The 22,123-nt window shown below is 30.5% G+C and overlaps 2 pseudogenes across 4 annotated transcripts; both read right to left on the bottom strand.

Moving 5' to 3' along the window:
- Positions 1 to 1,828: 1,828 nt before the first annotated feature.
- LOC114192597 (nuclear transcription factor Y subunit B-1 pseudogene) lies at positions 1,829 to 2,944 on the bottom strand (annotated as a pseudogene). Of its 2 annotated transcripts, none has more exons than XR_014983907.1 (2): positions 2,827 to 2,944; positions 1,829 to 2,694 (listed from the first exon to the last, which is right to left on the bottom strand). The product of XR_014983907.1 is annotated as a nuclear transcription factor Y subunit B-1 pseudogene, transcript variant X2 (transcript). The 2 variants fall into 2 exon arrangements; XR_014983906.1 differs by having other exon boundaries at positions 2,795 to 2,890.
- A 14,273-nt stretch (positions 2,945 to 17,217) lies between these two features.
- On the bottom strand, positions 17,218 to 18,193 carry LOC114191466 (nuclear transcription factor Y subunit B-1 pseudogene; annotated as a pseudogene). Of its 2 annotated transcripts, none has more exons than XR_014996597.1 (2): positions 18,180 to 18,193; positions 17,218 to 18,054 (listed from the first exon to the last, which is right to left on the bottom strand). The product of XR_014996597.1 is annotated as a nuclear transcription factor Y subunit B-1 pseudogene, transcript variant X2 (transcript). The 2 variants fall into 2 exon arrangements; XR_014996596.1 differs by having other exon boundaries at positions 18,150 to 18,190.
- Positions 18,194 to 22,123: the final 3,930 nt, after the last annotated feature.

The raw sequence follows: 22,123 nt of genomic DNA, 5'->3' as shown, positions 1-22,123 counted from the left end.
AATAGATTATATATTTTAAAAGTGTTAAATATGTTTTTGAGTCCTTAACTTTCATTAAAAATTAGAATTAGTCCCTCTTCAAAATTTTGGCCTAATTTAGTCCTCAAACTTTAAAAATGTGTGAATTTAATCATTTTAACCAAATTTTATGAAGTTTATTTGACATTTAAAACGTGTTTCATGATAATATTTGAGTTAATATTGAAGTGAAAATGTGTTAAGCAGTGTGAACAACTCAAATATTATTATGAAATGCGCTTGAAATGTAAGATAAACTTAACACAATTTGTTAAAAGGTCTAAGTCCACACATTTCTAAAGATGAATGACTAAATTGGTTAAAAGTTAAAAAGAAAACCTAATTTCAAATTTTACTGAAACTTGAGAGACAAAAACATATTTAATAATTTTTATAATTAAGGGATTCAATGTTTCTCTTTTTTAAATAAAATAAAAATAAAATAGGAATATGATGTTGGTGAACTGAGTAAAGGATGATCAAAATTGCATTTCAATAAAGATAAACAATAAATATTTCTACTTTCCAAGCAAGAAGTAGTATACATATTGGTACATAATATCATAACAATCTCAATAAAACCATCTCAGATATTCTATTTAACACCTAATTTAATATCCCTTTCATAAATAATGTTTCTGAAGTTTAATCAAATGACTTAAATATATTTTATTAAAAATATTTAGTGAAAAAGTTTATAACATGTTATTAATACTTTTATATATGATCTTAACATATAAAGAATTACGAAAGAGTTTCTGTGTAATTTTCATAAATACATATAAATATATATTCTTTATTTTACTTTATTTTCTTTTTATTTATTTAAATAATAAATTTGCTTAGATTCTTGAGCTAAACAGTATTACGTATGTCATGTCAGTTTTGTCGCATGTTAGATTATTACGAGGCAAAACAGTTGACGTTTTGTGTATCTTTCGTTACGAGTTTTCTTGGACTCTTGTTTCGGTGCACCTCCTTGGACCATCTTGATTTAATTAATTGCTTCTCTGCATCAACATGTACACATTTAATAAAATTATTAATTCACTCTCAATGAATTAGCATTCATTTCCTATGTTTTATTAATAACAATAATTTATGATTCATGGAAAACATAAATTATATTCATTAATAATATAAAATAAATTCTTAAAGGAAATTAAATTCATTATAAATGAGTTATTTCCTTTAAACTGTCTGATGCAGTTAAAAATTAAAAAAATAATAAGGGGATCCCACATTGATCAATTTCTGAATACAACTAAGATTAGTACTAGAGATATTGTAAATGTATACTGCTTCTCTATTTTTTTAACAAATTATAAACCTAATAACATGTATTTCTTTTAAATATCATATAAAATAAATATACAGTTAATTATAAACAATAAAATGTTCATAGTTTACAAATTTTAAATCATTTTTATTGATTGAGTATATACTTTCATATATTTTTGTATCAAAATATCTATATAAAAAACATTTTTTCTTCCTTCATGTAAATCATACGGATGTGAAATACTCACAACATTCTTGTTATTATATACTATAAAACTAAACTGGAACCTTTTATTATTACATGTCAAAAGTTAATTATTTCTTCTGGTTTGTCATTTTTAAAATGTAAATAATTATAAAGAAAATTATAAGAAAATACTTGATAAAATCTCATTAACATAATTAATTTTTATAAAATATCAAAAACATGAACTTTTTTTATAATAAATTATAAACTAATCAAAACTTTATATTTTGCGGTGCAATTTCTTATCATTAAATAAAATGGTATCACAATATTTATCTTTGAGGACATAACCTTGTTTATTCATCATAGTAGTTCAGGATACAAAAGTGTTCAACACTGCGTAGAAAGATACTACAATGAACACAAACTGCTTTTAAACATAAAGGAAAAACATGAAACATAAACTGAGACACACACTGTCTCGAACTGAAAACACACAAACAAACTGAAGAACATAAAATAAAACACTTGAAACACTAGCATCATCTTCACGTCTCTGCATGTAGTAGTTTCACACCAGAATCATGGACCCTGTGAATGTAGCTGCATGCACAAACTCATTCACATGCAGTTATTATTATTATTATTATCATCAGCGGGTCTTGGATTACCAAACGGGTCAAACTCATCTGGGGTTGGATTAGCATAAGGGTTTGGATTAGGGTTTGGATTAGCATAAGGGTCAAAGTTTTGAACAAATCCACCTGATGATCTGGAAGAAGAAGCTATGGAGTGTGATGGATCATAGTCAAACATTCCAAAACCATGAGGAGGATAAGGATGAAAAGGTGGGTCAAGCTCCATTGGAGGAACAGAAGTAGAACCACGTCTCCCCCCAGACATGCGTTCTCCTTCACTTTGGCGATAACGATTCAGGTAAACAGAAAGAGATTGAGCATAGTCATCAAAACCAAGTTTTCCCATAGCCCACAAAACATCTTCAGCAGTCACTGTCTTACGTTGTTCGCGCTGGCATCTGTCATTGGCTTCGGCAGTGACGAAGCTAATGTACTCCGACACACATTCTTGGACGGTCTCTTTAGCTTCGTCGGAGATTTTTGCATGTTTTGGCAAGATCCTTCGCATGATCCTCAGCACATTTGCTATTGGCATGTACTGATCTTGCTCCCTCGCTCCAGCCATGGCACCTGAAATAACTAAAAAGGAACATCCTTAGCAAACATCATAGAAAGCATAGAAAGAAAGAAAGATATACATGCCATGCGACGGAAAAATAGATAATAGTACATGAAGATGAAAGCAAAGGTATCTTCGCTTACTTCACCTTCCCTTGATGTTTTTATAAACCTAAACGGTGTGAGAGGCTCTATTTATTGAGAGTTCTCTTGAACAGCGAAAACAATCATGTGGACGATGGAGTGCCAGATCAGCTTGCGAGTGGATTTATTCATCAGAAGAAACTGTTACACAATGACAAAAGATTTATGGAAGAGGTATCATTTATTGTGAATTTTCCTTGCCAATGAAATGAAACAATTATTTAATATTTCAAAGCGCGCTTAGGAAGTCATGTGAATTCGTAACAGGGAAAACATTTATTAGTCTTGAAAATCTCAAACGTATTGATGATAGTTTAAATTTTGTTTTAATATATATTAATTACTACTAATTCATTTTCATGTAGGTTACCTAACTGTGGATGATGAAATTCATTTTCTACATTTTGAGATTATTCAAATTGGACCAGCAAAGATGTTTGGAGAGAACAACTCAACTCAATGATTACTGTTATGATTATCTGTTAAAGAGCCAAACTTCAAGACATTAAGGTTAGATCCTTTTAACTATGATTTCATATTTATACTTTGTCCATTTTCTTTCCCCAATAATTGCACTCTCAGTTTACCATGATTTGGTCTTTCATTTGAGAGTAAATCTTATAAATGGAAATTATAATAAAAGATTATTAAAACATTTTTTTACTGTTTTTTAGATAGGTATTTTGACAATGAAATCAAATAAGGTACTCATAGTCACATTCCTTATATGAGAAGACGTTGCTTTAACTTGACCATGATTAACCTTTACCCAGAAATAGAATGAATATTGATAAAATGAAAAATACATGAAATATAAAGATTCTAATATGTCATCGTGTTAGAGTTTCACAGATACAGTTGAAAAAAAAAATATGACAATGGCACACATTTTAAGGAATTTAACGTACGTGGCTATTGTCTATTTCTATAAGAATTATTAGTTTTTTTAATAATAAGTTATATTTTTTATATTTCAGATAGATGTTTTCCCTTTCCAAATCCGGTCGAATAAAGACACTTTAAAATGACAACTCATATTAGGTGACATGTGAGATTATAAGTCTAACATAGATTTTTCTTTTTATAAATGTTTTTTTTTATTAAAGTAACACATTAGTATGAAAAACAACTTTTTTTAATTAGTTATTTAAAACAAATTATGTACTTTTAAAGAATCAACTTAACCTAAATGTATATAATGTTAAAAATCGTAAATCATATGTTAATTATTCATGTGATATATCGGTTGATTGAGGTGGAATCCAAGATTAAAAAACTCTTTTGTTATATGTTAGACATTTTAGATTGGTTTACTTGCACTGACTAACTAAAAATGTATTTTTTAAATTAAGTTTTTTTTTTATCAATTCAAAACCTTTGATGTAATAAAAAAAATTTCAATCACATAATTTGAACTACAAAACATACACTAACAAAATTGTGTCATTTCATGTTTGGGAATAACGCATGCATATAATAAACCTATTAACTAATAACTATCGTAGATACTTAAAAAAGGCATAAATCTTCTTGAATATAAAATTTATTAAGACACAAAAACAATATCTGATGGGTGGTTACGAGGTATTAATTTGATCTATATGTGATTCATTTTATTCTTTATATTTATTTGACTCAAGTGAGTCTTTATTTGTTAAGAAAGATTCAATTGAAACCAAAATTTTAAAACCAATAATATGATTAGAACATGTTTATAAATCAAGATTTTTATTTGAAAATTAAACGACATATGATTAGAACATGACCAACAATATGTTAAACATTTCATGTGTTGTATATTCACCTATTTATTTTGAATGGTTCTAAATACATTACAAAAATATAGAAATATGTGAGAAGAAAAGAGTTTGAACCAATAAGTAGAGGAGTGGACAGGAGTTGCAGAAATCACAAGGGCTACAGCGGTGGATTATGGAGGGCAGTGGAGGAGGGGGGACTCTGAATTGTTTTAGATTTTCGAATACACCAACTTTTTATGTTGAGTAAAATATCATATGTAAAAGACACTTTTTCGGTGGATTTCTAATTTAACCAATGTAAATAGTTTGTTTTTACACCACCACATTTTTTTTGTCAATTGAAATTGTAATATAAATAAGTCTTTTCAGTTAATTATGTGTCATAAAATAAAAAATCTTATCATAGATAAGATCCCGAGTCATGAAAATTAAAAACAAAAAATTAGCTTAAAACTTCAACAATTAAAGGAAAGGTTGATAAGTTAGTAATTTTGGGTCATGCATGTATATGATATATAATTAAATGTGTTAGGGCCATACAAATAATGAAGTGATCTGACTAAATTAAAGATTTGGCTAAAGACATATGTCATAAAAATAAATATTGTGTAGAGACCATTTAGTAATTTCTAATTTGATGAGGGGCCAAATTAGAAATACTAAAACTTAAGTAATTCAATTTATAAATGGTTGTGGTCCCCTTCTGAGAGCACACAGAGTCATAACGTACTTTTCAAGTTCCTGTTCCTTTCTCTCTATCCCCATCAAGAGAGAAAACCAAAGGAAAATAAAGGTGCTCTACAGGAGGAAGATCACTGAATAACGAAGAGAACAACATCGTTATGGCTAATTCAGGTACGCTTCCGTTTACTATTTACAACATGTTTATGAGTATGGATATTGTTTATGATTGATCATTAGAATTAATATTAGGATCATATTCTGAGTTTATGCTAACATTATCCACTGAAATAAAACTCATAAGGTGGTTTATAACTCAATAGAATGCACTGGTAAATAAAGAGTTAGTATATAAAGAGTGAACAAAAGAATAAAAGAATTAAGCGAACCAAGTTTATCTCTTGACTAATCTGGTACCAGAACTTTATTTAAAACAATATTTATAAAAATGTTAAATATGTTTTTATTCTTTAACTTTTAGTGAAAATTAAAATTAATCTAACTTAGAAATTTTGAACCAATTTAGTCTATCATTTTTATAAATGCATAGACTTAGTTATTTTGACCAAATTTTGTTAAGTTTATTTGATGTTTCAAACGTGTTTCTCAACTAACATTGAAGTGGAAATGTATAAAATGGTGTAAACAACTCAAACGCTATTGTGAAACCCGTTTAAAACTAGCCCATAAAGATTATTTAAATTCACCTAATAAGCTTCGGTTTCAAGAAAAACGAAACCTTTAAAAACGCGATCAAATTTTTGAAATTATTTGCACATTATAAGCTTCAATTATAGGATAAATCGAAGTCTATCTAGTTGTACAAATAATTTTAAAAATCGCCACGTTTTTTAAAGGCTTTACCTTAGATGTTGTCAATATCCAATTTTGTCCGGGTGAATAAATTTATTTTCGTAAAAAAGATAAAATAAAAAAAAATAGTTAATGGTAAATAAACAAAAGGTGAAACAAAAAAAATTCACAGATTTTCGAAATTTAATTTTAGAAAAAAGAAAAGAAAAAAAAGAGATGAAAAAAAAAGAGAACAAAAGGAAAAAGAAGAAGGAAGAACCCAATTTGTTTTTAATTATCACACTCCTTCTCATAAACCCAAGAACCCAATGTACCCTTTGTTTCTGATAGAGAAAATAGTGATATGATTCTAATAATTAGAAGCAATATCTCTTCTAATGATTAGAATCAATATTATTGATGATGATTGATTTTGTGTTTTGATTTGCTACGATTTGATGATTCCCTAATGTATTGCTATCATGACCAATTCCTTTTGTATATTGTTCTTTACAATTAAGGCTAGAATTGCATTGATATTGCGATGTGTGAATATGAATACGCAGTCTGTCATAGGAGAAAAGGATTGAAAAAAAAGAGAGAAAACAAAATATTATCTACACTTCCTCTCTCCTTCTCATTACCACCCACATAGACACACATTCTTTTTTTATCTCTCGTAAAAAAATAGAAAAGGAGGCAAGAAAAATAAGAGAAAAGGTAGTTATAATATACAAAATGAGAGAGTGAGATTGATACAAGAGAAGAGGCACTAGTGCAGTTTTGGCCTTTTAACTCGCGTTATAGGCATCGGTTCTCGTTAACCGAAGCATAAAATGGCGCGATAACACTTTTGCAATTTTTTCAACTTTTATGTCTCGATTCACTAGAAAACCAGTGCCAGAAGGTCTGATATGCCTCGATTTTGAAGACTCGAAGCCTAAAAGTTGGCTAATATTTCAAAAATGCCACTACAATAATGATATTTAGCCTCGATTGGAATTGAACCGCAGCCAAAAATTGTTTTTTACCCTCAGTTAAAAATTGAATCGAGGCCAAAAATTATTTTCTGCCTCGGGTGGAATTGAACCGCTGCCAAAAACTATTTTCTGCCTCAGTTAAAAATTTAACCGAGGCCAAAAGGTTCGTTAGGGTTCAAAAATTGCGAATCACTTTTTTTCTTCTTCTTCCTCGCGTGCGCGTTCTCTCTCTCAGCCACCCACCTCCATTGTTGCTGTTATGCTCCGACCACTCGCGACTACTTGACGTTTGGCTCATTCGTGTTCTGGCTTGGCGAAGTGTAATTTGGGGCTCGCGAAGTGGGCATCAGTTCCTTGTGTTGCAGGTGCGTGGCAGACTGATGTTGTGCGTGGATGGAGATCTATCGTTGATGGTGGCGAGACGTGTAGGTGGCGGCAACGTGAAGAAACTTGTCGTTGCGACGAAGGTGGTTTCGCGATTTGGGGGAGGAGACACGATTTAGGGTTTGTGATTTGCTGCAGATGGTTGATTTTTGTTTGCATTTATGCAAGTGTGATGTTCACATTTTCGCGTATGAAGAATATGGAGGTTCCATGGTGGTGGCACGATTCACAAATTGCTCTTACGATGAAGGAGAAGATTGCAGTGGCTGCAGATCTTTGGTTCTGAGTTTCGGATGTGGCGGTGGTTGATGGAGCTATGGTGGAACCATGGTGGCTGCCTAGGGTTTCTGGTGGAGAAGATGAGATGTTGAAAATGCAGAGAGGCACATATGGCCTCGGTTCTCAGCAGAACCGAGACAGAATATGGAGTTTCTGCTTCGGTTGAGATCCGAGGTAAAAACTTAACCTTTTTTGCCTCGTCCTAATATGTCTCGGTTCTAGAACTGGGCAAAATGACAAAAATAACCGCTGCCAAAAGCCCTTCCTGCACTAGTGAGGGATTAAGAAGTGTAGTAGGTATGTCATTATTATTATTATTTTTTATTTATTCATTCTCTTTTTCTTACATTATCTTTTAATATTGAATGCGTTTTTGTTTTACACCTAACTTTGGTCTTTTACTTAAGGGATATTATTTTCTACTTTTCATAAATATTTTATTCTAAAAATCACAAAAAATAGTTTTCTTCATCCCTTTTAATGTTTGTCCGGCCGCTCGCATTACGTGACATCAATTTTTCAAAATTCGTTTTCTAAAAAATATAAAAGAAAATATAAAGAACTAAAGATAAAAAACAGTTTTCTTTGTTTAATTTTTGTGTTTTTCCGGCTGCTCGCGTCGTATGACACTCATTTCCAAATAATTAAAAATTCCAAAACAATATAAAAAGGTTTTCAAAATCCATCAAACAAATATCAAATTTTTTCTCAAGTAGGTTTTTCATATAAAACTATGTAACTCTGATTCTCTATGGTGAATGGAGATACGTAGGAGCGATGATTAATCCTCATCGGGTCCAAAAAACTAAAAAAAAAAATTGTTTCTTTAGTACATCCTTTTATTATTATTTTTGGGAAAATTAAATATTTTGAAAACCACATCCTTTTGCATGTTTAATTAAAGGTACCGTCTTAGGATAGACACTATGGGGTGCTAATACATTCTCTACGCGTAACCGACTCCCGGACCCAAAATCTGATTTTTTGCAGACCTTGTCTTATTTTTTTTTCCGTAGTTTTCCAAAATAAACTATGGTGGCGACTCTAAACTCTGGTTTTGCAAATTTTATTTTTGGTTTGTCATCTCCTCGCGATTTTGGTCGCGACAAGTGTCAAAGTATAGGGTTCAATTCTAGGTTAAACCGAAGCCTATACCTTAGCTGCATGAGTATAGGTTTCGGTTATTTCAAATAACTAAAGCCTATACTCATGCAATCAGGGTATAGGTTTCACATTTTTCTAGAATCGAAGGTTATATTCATTTTCATAGGGTTAATTTATGAATTTTTACAATCTGTGAAAGGTCCTATTTATTAACGTCATTGCATTCTTCTCCTTTGTCATTGCAAATTCATGTTTTCCTACATTATAGCTTTCATTAGTCGTTTTTGTCTTCCATTTATCTCTTCTCCTTCATCACTGCATTCTTCTCATTTCAAATTTATCTCTTCCTTTCGTTCTTATTTTTCTCTTCCTCCTATTAACATGTTTTTTCTTCTTGTCTTGATGCGCCATTGCATTTTGGTGGCCATTTTCACCTTTTCGCATTGGGGCACCACAACATTGCATGTTTGTATTGGTCTTGGTCTATTGTGTTTAAGGTGTCACAACATTCTTGTTGTCTTAGATGTTTGGTTCATGTTTGTTGGTCTTTCTCTCTTACTCTTACTCTTGCTCTCATCGTCGTTCTCGCTCTCTCCCGCTCTTATGATCCTTTGTTGTGCCAAATATTTTTACATATTTGAAATATGATTTTAATATACGTTATTTATTGAAATTATTATATCCTTAATACATTGATTTACTATTCTATTTTTAAAATTGGTGAATTATATGCTTAAATTTTGTTTGTTTGAGATTGTTGTCGCATTGAGATTCAAAACGAAAATTATTTATTGTTTCCAAGTTTTTTGAAAAAAATTATATTTGTTTTTATAAAATTAACATAAATCTTGAATTGTCCGGTTGGACAGTTTAAGAAGATTAATCATTTTTAATGGTTTATTAGTGCACGGGTTATTATACTTAAATTAAAGTTCTTTTAGTCTAAATCCAATGCAACAAATTTTTGCTCAAATGGACATATGTGGAAGAAGTTATAAGTCAAACAATCAGCAATGGTCAAAGCATTACAAATCTTAATTTTAATTGAAAAACATGCATCTTAAGCTATATTTACTATAACTCATAAATTTCCAAAAATTTGCAAAACTAAGCTAAAAATGAAATAAAGAAATAAAAATTCCAAGGGAATGTAATAAGTCATAAAATGAGAGCATGAAAATTGAATTATCAATATTCTATCCATCAATAAGGCTCAAAATCTCACGAGGTCAAAATTCTACCACAAAAGATTCAATCAAATAATTTTCAAATCAACTGAATTGACAATTTTCATAAATAATTCATTCAAAAAAAATCAAGACTCCAATCTTTCCAAAATTATGACAATCCCATCATTAAAACAAATCCAAAAAATTCAATGAAAATATTTTTGAAAAAAAGAAAGAGAAAACAAAAGAAGTTTTGTAGAGAGAAACATTGTTGAAAGTATTTCGGGTAGACTCTAAAAAAAGAGACAAGTCTCAAATGGGCAAGCTTAAGAACCTAGTCTTCCCTAAATATAACAAAATAGTAATGTAGAAAAAATTCCATCACTGATGACAATTACAACTTCGACAATGGTGGCTGCCCCAACAAACGACATCTATGAAAAGAATAAAGGTAGAACTACAAGTTGGATGTACTTTAGACAAACCCGATAATCAAAGGAAATGGTGCACTTCAAGCAACCTTAAATTAAACCATAGCCAAGTCGATAAAGAATAAGTTCAAAAGAGGGACTCCCAAGTTCGGGACCTTTGATATCATCTTAAGAAGTAGACCTTTAAGTCTAACTCAACACTACAAAATCAACTTGTAAGGTAAGATTTGTATCCAGTTATACAATATAAATTTACCTTATATCTAATAGATGTAGGGTCATCAACACACCCCTCTCATGCCAAGACATGTACATCTCAAATGTAAGACAAATTATTTAAATGTATTCTAATAATGGATAACGTGATAACTCAGACAAACAACAAACTTCCTTAAAATATGTTCTAAATAATTGTAATATCAACTTGAAAAGATTAAGCTGAAAGAAAAAAATATTATGTAATTGACTGGTTTGAAACAATACATCAATTTCTATATATAGAGAACTCTAACCTTAAATCTAAAACACCAACGTGCTCGTACTATGCTTCTATTACTCCTATGTCAATTATTTCTCTTCATAACTTCAATAATTTGGTATTGCAAGTTGTCTTCTCACGGACATGTGAAAAATGGATGTTGAATCAAGTTTCTCCCAACTAGCTCCTCCTGTCCTTAATAGGGCAAACTACGATCTCTCTGGGTTATGAAAATGGGAGCTTACCTAGAGGCTTTGGATCTTTAGGAAGCCATTGAAGAGGACTACCAAGTACTTCCATTGTCCGACAATCCCAGCATGGCCCAGATCAAAGTCACAAGGAGAAAAAAACTCAGAAAGCCTGACAATCCCAACATGGCCCAAATCAAAGTCACAAGGAGAAAAACACTCAAAAAGCAAAGGCAAAATCATATCTCTTTGTCGGTGTTTCAACAACTATCTTCACTAGAATAACAACCTTGTTAGCATTGCGAAAAATTGGGTCACCCACCATTCAAATGTTGGAAAAGACCAGACACAAAGTGTAATCAGCTTGGACATGAAGCTATAATTTGTGGAACAAATTTCAACATGAAGCCAATGCCCAAGTTGTTGAGCAAGATAAAGAAGATCATAATTCTTCTAGCAACATTTGCAACATCTTTTTTAGGAAACAGTAACTCAGAATACTGGTTGATTGATAGTGGTTGTACCAACCACATGGTGTATGATAAAACTATATTCAAGGACTTAAAGCCTACTAAAGTCTCGAAGGTCATAATAGGGAATGATGACTATATTTCTACAAAAGGAAAAGGAACCATAGTAATTTCAACGAGCTTAGGTACAAAAGTAATATCATATGTTCTTTATGTACCTAACATTGATCAAAATTTGTGTAAATCAGCTAATGGAAAATGGATTTAAAGTGTCCTTTTGTTATGTGAAAAAATGGCAAGTGCACGGATCGCATGTAACAAGTAATAAATTTCATTCTCTCCACATGGACTTGTGCAACACATGACAACTCTCCTAAATCACAACTCAAATAAAAAACAAAGCTCACAAAAACACAAAGAAACTATTTTTGGTATTTTATCAAACATTTGGTGTGCAACAGAATTTTATCATAGATTATATACAATTGTCAAGACTAGATTTCATTCACTTTATTCTCATGCATTGTCAAACATCTCAATTTAGATTTAATGTCAAAAATAACTCACAAGAATACTCAAATCATATTCCTAGCGACTTTCAGTTTATGATAACTCATCAAGTTCCATTAGGTATTCAATTTCAGTTCTAGGTTCAAAAGACATTTTCCAACACCTCAAGAACCACAAATCACGCATGGGTGACCAAACCAAAGTAAGCATTAAGCATGGAAGTCAAATACTAACATAGAAATGGAAAAGCATATGGATAAACATCACACAATACACAAGAATTCAGTTCATTACATCTAATCTCAACAAATAGGTTTAGCTCTCCATGATGGAGAACCTAGGTTTTACAAATTGAAGAGATAGGGAAGAAATAGAAAGCAAAGGGAAGATGCAAGCCTAATAATGTAGATTTTTACCATTATTTTGGCTATCTTTTGTTAAGTAAATCAACTCCTCATGAGCTTTTAACCCACTTAATCCTCACTTTTACTTTGCTTTTGTTAATAAATCCAATATGGGTTACATAGATCTAATTATACCACTAATCCCAATTTTTGTGTCCAATTTAATGATAGGAAGCTTTTTGTCTCAAGCCCAAATCATATGATTCATTACTCTTTATGTAAATATTTGTATTAACTAAGTTGATTTATTTCCTTTATGGATTACATGATGTATCTATAAATAGGACTATTCCTATCAATAATAATACATAGATGAGTTGCTCCCTATTCTCTCATTCTCTATTCTCTATTGTTTCTTCTCTTCTTTGTTATCTATTATTCTCTCTGTTATCCGCTTTATTTCATAAAATGTTATCAGCACGATGCTCAAACCAATTGAGGACTAGTGGAAGATTTTTCTCTCTAACGACGGTGCTCTGCGTGTCTCAATCCAGGCTCTTTCTAATCCTTTCTTAATTTATAATTTTACCTTATATTCTTCCTCTTGTGATAAGAATTGTTTGACTTTATCAATTTTCATCTTCGTCTTATTATTTTTATTTTTATTATGACAGTGATTATTATTATTATTTTGATGATGATGATTATTATTAATATTATTATTTTATGTGTTAGTTCTAAACACGCGAAACGTTGCAAAATTTGGATTTGTGACCCTTGATATTACAAGGAAAAATTCCTTATATTGAATTTTAAATGTTGAAATACATTTAGATGCCATGGATATTGGGATACCATTAAATAAAAAAATAAAGCATCTAAACAACTAATTTGCTCATGCGACAAAACATTGTGAAAAGAGATTTCACAAATATTATGAATTTATTTCATGCCTATATATGGCTGGCAGGACAAAGTAATAAAACTTTTAATGAAAAATCATGAGATCCGCCTAAACTGCTCATTCCCAGAAGTGAATGCAACAACATTTGATTTATATTTTCATGATCATGATCGTGATATTGATTATGAACATGGTTATAAAGGAAATTTCAAAGACACATTTTGTCACCAGAAGGGGAACAATAATGTGAAAAAGGGAAAAGGAAAATGTGAAAATATTGACAAAAGAAGATGAAAGTATATATTATCATTACGGTGGTAAAGACCATTTGAGTTGTAGCATCTTACAAATAATGAGAAGAACATAGAAACACATTTTGGTTATGAAGATGGTGATTCTGATTATGGTCATATGGATGTTACTCATCTTGATACTATTATTTTCTTTGCTAAATCAAATGGAAGCATTGATCACTTCATTGGTTATGAGAGTGTTAAAAAAAATCATACTGATATTTACGTTTATATGAAGAACAAATGTTGACACTAGTACCAAAGGTTGTGTCTTATTGATAGTGCAACAACTTATACAATTCTCAAGAGTAATAAATTTTTCTCTTGTTTGATAGTGCGAGACATCAATGTTAGTATTATTTATAGTACTACAAATATATTTGAAGGCTTTAGAAAAACTATTATACTTCTACCAAGAATTTGAATAGAAACTTATTAAGTTTCAAGGATATTTGTCCAAATAGATATTATATTGAGACAAACAATGAAAAATATATGAAATATTTTTATATCTCTACGATTGAGTTGAAAAAAAGAAGTATATTGGAGAAATTATCCACATTCTCTTATGGTTTGTACTACACGTATATTAGTACAGTTATAATGCATGTCATGGTAAACCAGAAGTTTACGAATCAAAATGAATGCCTTGTTTGACATGATCAGTTGGATGATTTGTACTACGCATATATTAGTACAATTAAAATGCATGAAGCATGGTAGGCTTGTTAATTCCAAAGACACGTTTGAAGCGTGGTAGGCCTATTAGTTCCAAAGATAAAAAACTCTTGAATGAGAAAGGGAGCTAAAATGCAAAATGACCTAATAAAAAAGGTTGAAATCCCAAAAGATTCATTTGACGTAATTAATGGTTCGATTGCAGAAGAACCTCAGGTACCTAAAATTGTTGAAAATGATGAGATCTCAATAAATTATGTCATGAATCATATAATATGGAACCAAAATGAAGTTAACATTGACAAAAATTTTACTTATAACATAGCGACGAATGCTATGAATGACAATGAGGATCAAAAAGCAATGATCATTGAAGATTGCCGGCAAAGAAAATATTAACCAAAATGAAAATATGCAAAGAAGCATAATTATATTTGCTTGCTAAACGAAAGGTTTTTGGACGTATAGTTTGCACACCTGAAGTTGTGAAACCCGTTGGGTACATATGGATTTTTGTGCAAAAATCAAATTAAGAATGGTGAAATTGTTAGATACAAAGCAATTGGTTGCTCAAAGTTGTTCACAAAACCTTGTATTGATTTGTGAAAAAAACATATTCACTGGTATTATATGCAACAACATTGCAATATTCGATTATCCTAGTTGCACAACAAGATTTGCATTTACATCTAATGGATGATGTTACAACATATTCATACGGTTCTTTTGAGAATCATATTTATATGAAAATCCCTGAAGGATTTTATTTGCCCAACAAGACAAATTCTAAAGAGGGTTATTCAATAAAATTGAACATGCTCTTTTATTGATTAAAGCAATCAGGACGTATGTGGCATAACCGTCTTATTGAGTACTTATTAAAAGAAGGATATAGAAATGGTCCTATTTGTTCTTGTACTTATATGAAAGGATCCAAAAATGAATTTGCCATAATTATTGTTTATGTAGATGACATAAACACCGTTGGAACTCCTAATGAGCTCACAAAGGCAATTGATTACTCAAAGAAATAATTTGAGATGAATGATCTTTGAAAGGCAAAGTCTTATTTGAAATTAGAAATTGAGTATTTAAATAAAGGTGTTTTTATACGTCAAGAGGCTTATATAATTAAGGTGCTTAAAATATTCTAAATGAACAAGTCATGTCTATTATGCACTCCAATAGTTGTGAGGTCGTTAAATGTTGATAAAGACTCTTCTTAGACCTCAAGAAAATGATGAAAATCTTCTTGGTCCAAAAGCACCATATCTTAGTGTCATAGAAACACTAATGTATCTTGCTAATTATACTCAATCTAATATTGCATTTGTTGTAAATTTGTTAAGTAAGATATATTTCTTCAACTACAAGAAGAAAATGGTTTGGAGTAAAACATATACTTCATTACTTTAAGGGTACTACGAATATGAGCTTATTCCATCCAAATGATTCAGATTCTGACCAATGAGTTATGTATATGCATGTTATTTTACATATTCTCACAATGTCACAATGGTTGATCACAAACAAGATGTTTGTTCACATGTGGTAGCACAATGGTTTCATGAAGGTATATGAAACAAATAATAGTAGCAACATTGTCTAATCATACAGAATTAGGCGAAAAGTTGTGAATATGTTTGGCTAAGGTCTATAATTCAACATGTGCAAGAAACTTGTGACTATCCCCGATAAAGATGGAATCAACAACCATATATGAAGACAATAGTGTATTGTTCAATTGAAAGATGATATAGATATCCAAAAATTCATTCATCTGAAAATATGGCAAGTCTATTTATGAAGTTTTTACCAAGAAGAACTTTTGAATAAATGATTCACAAGTTCGGACTCTGTCACCTTAATCATGTAAGTTTACATGAGGGAGAGAAATAGAATATGTGATAAACTATATTGTATTAAAGAATACAAAATGTTGTACTTTTTTCCTTCACTAGGTTTTTTATCCCAAAGGGTTTTTCTTAATAAGGTTTTAACGAGGCACATTCTTTATCAATGAACACTCAATGGGAGTGGTTATGAATTAATGATTGTCCATTAATTTGATACACATTTACTCATATGATTGGTACTCATATGATTTATTACTCTTTATTAAATATTTGTATTATCTAAGTTGATTTATTTCCTTTATGGATTACATGTTGTATCTATAAATAAGACTCTTCCTATTAATAATAATACATAGATAAGTTGTTGCTCCCTATTCTCTCATTATCTATCTGTTCTCTCTCTAGTGTTTTTTCTTTTCCCTGTTATCTATTATTCTCTCTATTATCTGTTTTATTTCATAACAAAAAACATTTTTTACACATAAATAATAAATTACAAATAACCAACAAATATTTTATAGTTTTAATCCGTATATTATATTTATTTATATAATTATTTGTACCTTCTAAAAAATGTAATAAATTAATATCTTACGTATTATCCCTGCAGTGGAGAGTCGCGAGGTGGTGCTCACTACAACAAACAAACTTTAAACGATAACAATGGAACCCTTCTCTTTCAGCACCTCACACTTATCCATATCCACCAACACCACCCTCCCTCCGCCGTCACCACCACCATCTCCTTCTCTCTCAAACCTCCCTCAGACTCCGGCAACTCCGCCACCCCTCGCCGCCCCTCCAAATCCCTCAAAACACCTCCAACCTCAAACGATAACAAGGCGGCGATGCGAGCTGTTGAGTTTGACGGCGTAGAGTTTCACGGGAGAGTTCTAACGGTGAAGCTAGACGACGGTAAGAGGATGAGGGAGAAGAGTCAAGAGCGGGCGCGGTGGTTGGAAGGGAATGGCGACAAGGGAGAGTATCCATCCACGTGGCATGAGGAGAGGGACGGATCAAGGAAAGGGTTCCAGAAGGTTCTGCAAACCCAGCCCGAGAATTGGCAGGCCGTTGTGACAGCCTTCGAGAAAATTAAGAAGCTTTATCATTTTTTTTATACATACACATATATTTATACATGAAGCATCAAAACATAAACTGAGACACACTGTCTCGAATAGAAAACACACAACCAAACTGAAGAACATAAAATAAAACACTTAAAACACTAGCATCATCATCAAGTCTCTGCATGTAGTAGTTTCACACCAGAATCATGGACCTTGTGAATGTAGCTGCATGCACAAACACATTCACATGCGATGATTATTATTATTATTATTATTTTCATCAGCAGGTCTTGGATTACCAAAAGGGTCAAACTCATGGAGGTTTGGATTAGGGTTTGGATTAGGGTTTGGATGAGCATAAGGGTTTGGATTAGGGTTTGGATTAGCATAAGGGTCAAAGTTTTGAACAAATCCACCTGATCTGGAAGAAGAAGCTATGGAGTGTGATGGATCATAATCAAACATTCCAAAGCCATGAGGAGGATAATGATGAAAAGGTGGGTTAAGCTCCATTGGAGGAACAGAAGTAGAACCACGTCTCCCCCCAGACATGCGTTCTCCTTCACTTTGGCGATAACGATTCAGGTAAACAGAAAGAGATTGAGCATAGTCATCAAAACCAAGTTTTCCCATAGCCCACAAGACATCTTCAGCAGTCACTGTCTTACGTTGTTCGCGCTGGCATCGGTCATTGGCTTCGGCAGTGATGAAGCTAATGTACTCCGAGACACATTCTTGGATGGTCTCTTTAGCTTCGTCGGAGATTTTTGCATGTGGTGGCAAGATCCTTCGCATGATCCTCAGCACATTTGCTATTGGCATGTACTGATCTTGCTCCCTCGCTCCAGCCATGGCACCTGAAATAATTAAAAAGGAGGAACATCCTTAGCAAACATCATAGAAAGCATAGAAAGAAAGATACACATGCCATGCGAAAAATAGATAATAGTACATGAAGATGAAAGCAAAGGTATCTTCTTACTTCACCTTCCTTTGATGTTTTTATAAACCTAAACGGTGTGAGAGGCTCTATTTATTGAGAGTTCTCTTGAACAGTGAAAACAATCATGTGGACGATGGAGTGCCAGATCAGCTTGCGAGTGGATTTATTCATCAGAAGAAACTGTTACATAATGACAAAAGATTTATGGAAAAAGGTATCATTTATTGTGAAGTTTCCTCGCCAATGAAATGAAACAATTATTTAATATTTTAAAGCGCGCTTAGGAAGTCATGTGAATTCGTAACAGGGAAAACATTTATTAGTCTTGAAAATCTCAAACGTATTAATGATAGTTTAAATTTTGTTTTAATATATATTAATTACTACTAATTCATTTTCATGTAGGTTACTTAACTGTGGATGATGAAATTCATCTTTTACATTTTGAGATTATTCAAATTGGACCAGCAAAGATGTTTGGAGAGAACAATTCAACTCAATGATTATTGTTATGATTATATGTTAAAGAGCCAAACTTCAAGACAAGGTTAGATCCTTTTAACTATGAATTCATATTTATACTTTGTCCATCTTCTTTCCCCAATAATTGTACTCTCAATTTACCATGATTTGGTCTTTCATTTGAGAGTAATCTTATGAATGGAAATTATAATAAAAGATTACTAAAACATTTTTTACTGTTTTTTAGATAGGTATTTTGACAATGAAATCAAATAAGGTACTCATAATCACATTCCTTATATGAGAAGACTTTGCTTTAACTTGACCATGATTAACCTTTATCGAGAAATAGAATGAATATTGATAAAATGAAAAATACATGAAATATAAAGATTCTAATATGCCATCGTGTTAGAGTTTCACAGATACAGTTGAAAAAAAAATATGACAATGGCACACATTTTAAGGAATTTAACGTACGTGGCTTACGTGGCTATTGTCTATTTCTATAAGAATTATTAGTTTTTTTAATAATAAGTTATATTTTTTATATTTCAGATAGATGTTTTCCCTTTCAAAATTCGGTCGAATAAAGACACTCTAAAATGACAACTCATATTAGGTGACATGTGAGATTATAAGTCTAACATAGATTTTTTTTTATAAATGCTTTTTTTTTATTCAAGTGAGGTAACACATTAGTATGAAAAAAAACTTTTTTTAATTAGTCATTTAAAACAAATTATGTACTTTTAAAGAATCAACTTAACCTAAATGTATATAATGTTAAAAATTGTCAATCATAGTAGAATGCAAGCTTAAAAAACTCTTTTGTTATGTTAGACATTTTAGTACCTAAAATAAGAAAAAAAAAATTTATATCAGTTGATATAGAAAATTGGATGTAAAAACTACATCTTAGGTTGGTTTACTTGCACTGACTAACTAAAAATGTCTCATTTTTTAAATTAAGTTTTTCTTTTTTCAATCAATTCAAAACCTTTGATGTAATAAAAAAATTTCAATCACATAATTTGAACTACAAAACATACACTAACAAAGTTGTGTCATTACATGTTTGGGAATAACTGCATGTATATAATAAACCTATTAACTAACTATCGTACATACTTAAAAAAGGCAGACATCTTCATGAATTTCAAATTTATTAAGACACAAACAAATGGATGGTTACGAGGTATTAATTTGATCTATATGTGATTCATTTATTCTTTATATTTATTTGAATCAAGTGAGTCTTTATTTTTTAAGAAAGATTCAATTGAAACAAAAAATTTCAAAACCAAACAATATGATTAGAACATGATTAGAAACCAAAATATAAATCAAAATTATATTTATTTGAAAACTACACGACATATGATTAGAACATGAGCAACAATATATTAAACATTTCATGTGTTGTATATTCACCTATTTATTTTGAATGGTTCTAAATACATTACAAAAATATAGAAATATGTGAGAAAAGAAAGAGTTTGAACCAATAAGTAGAGGAGTGGACAGGAGTTGCAGAAATCACAAGGGCTACAGCGGTGGATTATGGAGGGTAGTGGAGGGGGGACTCTGAATTGTTTTAGATTTTCGAATAGAACAACTTTTTATGTTGAGTAAAATATCAGATGTAAAAGTCACTTTTTCAGTCGACTTCTAATATAACCAATGTAAATAGTTTGTTTTTACACCACCACAATTTTTTTTTCGTCAATTGAATTTGTGATATAAATAAGTCTTTTTCAGTTAATTACGTGTCATAAAATTAAAAATCTAATAGTATATAAAGAGTTAGTATATAAAAGTGAACAAAAGAATTAAGTTAATCCAAGTTTATCTCTTGACTAATTCGGTACAAGAACTTTATTTAGAACAATATTTATAAAAGGATTAAATATATTTTTCTCCTTTAACTTTCGGTAAAAATTAAAATTAGTTTATTTTTGTAATTTTGAATAAATTTAGTCAAATATTTTTAGAAATGCGTAAATTTAGTTTTTTTAACCAAATTTTGTTAAGTTTATTTGATATTTTAAACGCTTTTCTCAGCTAATATTGAAGCGCAAATGTGTCAAACAGTGTAATAACTCCAATGATATCATGAAACACGTTTGAAACTAGTGTATAAAGATTATTTAAATTCGCTTAATAAGCTTCAGTTTCAAGAAAAAAAAATGGTTAAATTATGTCTTTAGTTCCCATTTTCGTAGCAAAATATCGATTTGGTCCCTCTTTTTTTTTTCATTTCAATTTGGTCCCTGTTTTGGGAAATTTGATGCAATCAAACTCTTTCCATTAGTGGTGCAATAACAACGTTAAAAGGGGTGTCACGTGTTAGTTTCTGAATTTTTTGAATTTTTATTTTTATTTTTTTATTTTTTTTAAGAAAATTAAAAATTTTCCACGTGTCAAGCTGACGTCGTACCACATGGTAATGACAGTGTGATGTAACAGTGACAGTGCCACGTGCTACTCTCATGCCAGGTGTCATTTTCTCATTCTCAATTTGATCGCTGTATTTTTATTTTTGTCTAAATTCAATCTTTTTTTTTAATTTAATAATTTTGTCCCTCTCCAAATTGAAACCAAATTTAATTTTTATATAAATATACACAAATATTTCTATCAAAATTGATATTTCTAGTAAATATTTTTAACAAGATCAAGTTTATTTAAATTTATATTTTACATTAAACTTTATTTAAAATTGTTTTAAAGTTGTAAATAGGAAATAATGCTACCAGGAAAAAAAATTCATAAATTATATTGATATTTTATTACATCATACCTTAATATTGTTTTTTTATTTGAATATATTTTTTAAATAATTGTATATTTTTAAAATATGTAAAGTTCAATAGTTTCTAGAAAAATGTTTGAATTGGTGTAAAAATAACAATTATATAAATTTTAAAAATAATTTTAACTAGCTTATGTAATAATCGAAAATAAATAAATTTAAAATTTGAAAAAATAAATAAATAAAGTTGAATGTGAAACACTAATTTAAATAAACTTAGTTTTGTTAAAAATATATAATAAAAATATCAATTTGAATAAAAATATCAAATTTAATAAAAAAATTTGTATAACATTTATATAAAAATTAATTTCTGTTTCAATTTGGTGATGAACGAAATTGCACAATTTTTACAAAAATTTGGACTAAATTGAAACAAAAATAAAAATATAGGGACCAAATTGAGAATGAGAAAATGACACCTGACATAATAGTGACACGTGGCATTTTCACTGCCATATCACACTATCACTGCCACGTGGCACGACATCAGTTTGACATGTGACAAATTTTTTATTTTTTTAAAGATAAACAAAATTAAAAAAATTAAAAAAAAATCAAAAGTAAAAATAAAAAAAATCTAGGAACTAACACGTGACACCCCTTTAATGATGTTATTGCACCACTAACGGAAAGGATTTGATTGCATCAAATTTCTCAAAATAGAGACCAAATTGAAATAAAAAAATAGAGGGACCAAATCGAT

Source organism: Vigna unguiculata, chromosome 7 (assembly GCF_037176805.1).
Source record: "Vigna unguiculata cultivar grain cowpea cultivar isolate G323 ecotype 2 chromosome 7, ASM3717680v1, whole genome shotgun sequence".
Lineage (NCBI taxonomy): Eukaryota > Viridiplantae > Streptophyta > Magnoliopsida > Fabales > Fabaceae > Vigna > Vigna unguiculata.
The sequence above is the reverse complement of the archived record's forward strand: the minus strand, read 5'-3'. Positions and strand labels throughout refer to the sequence as shown.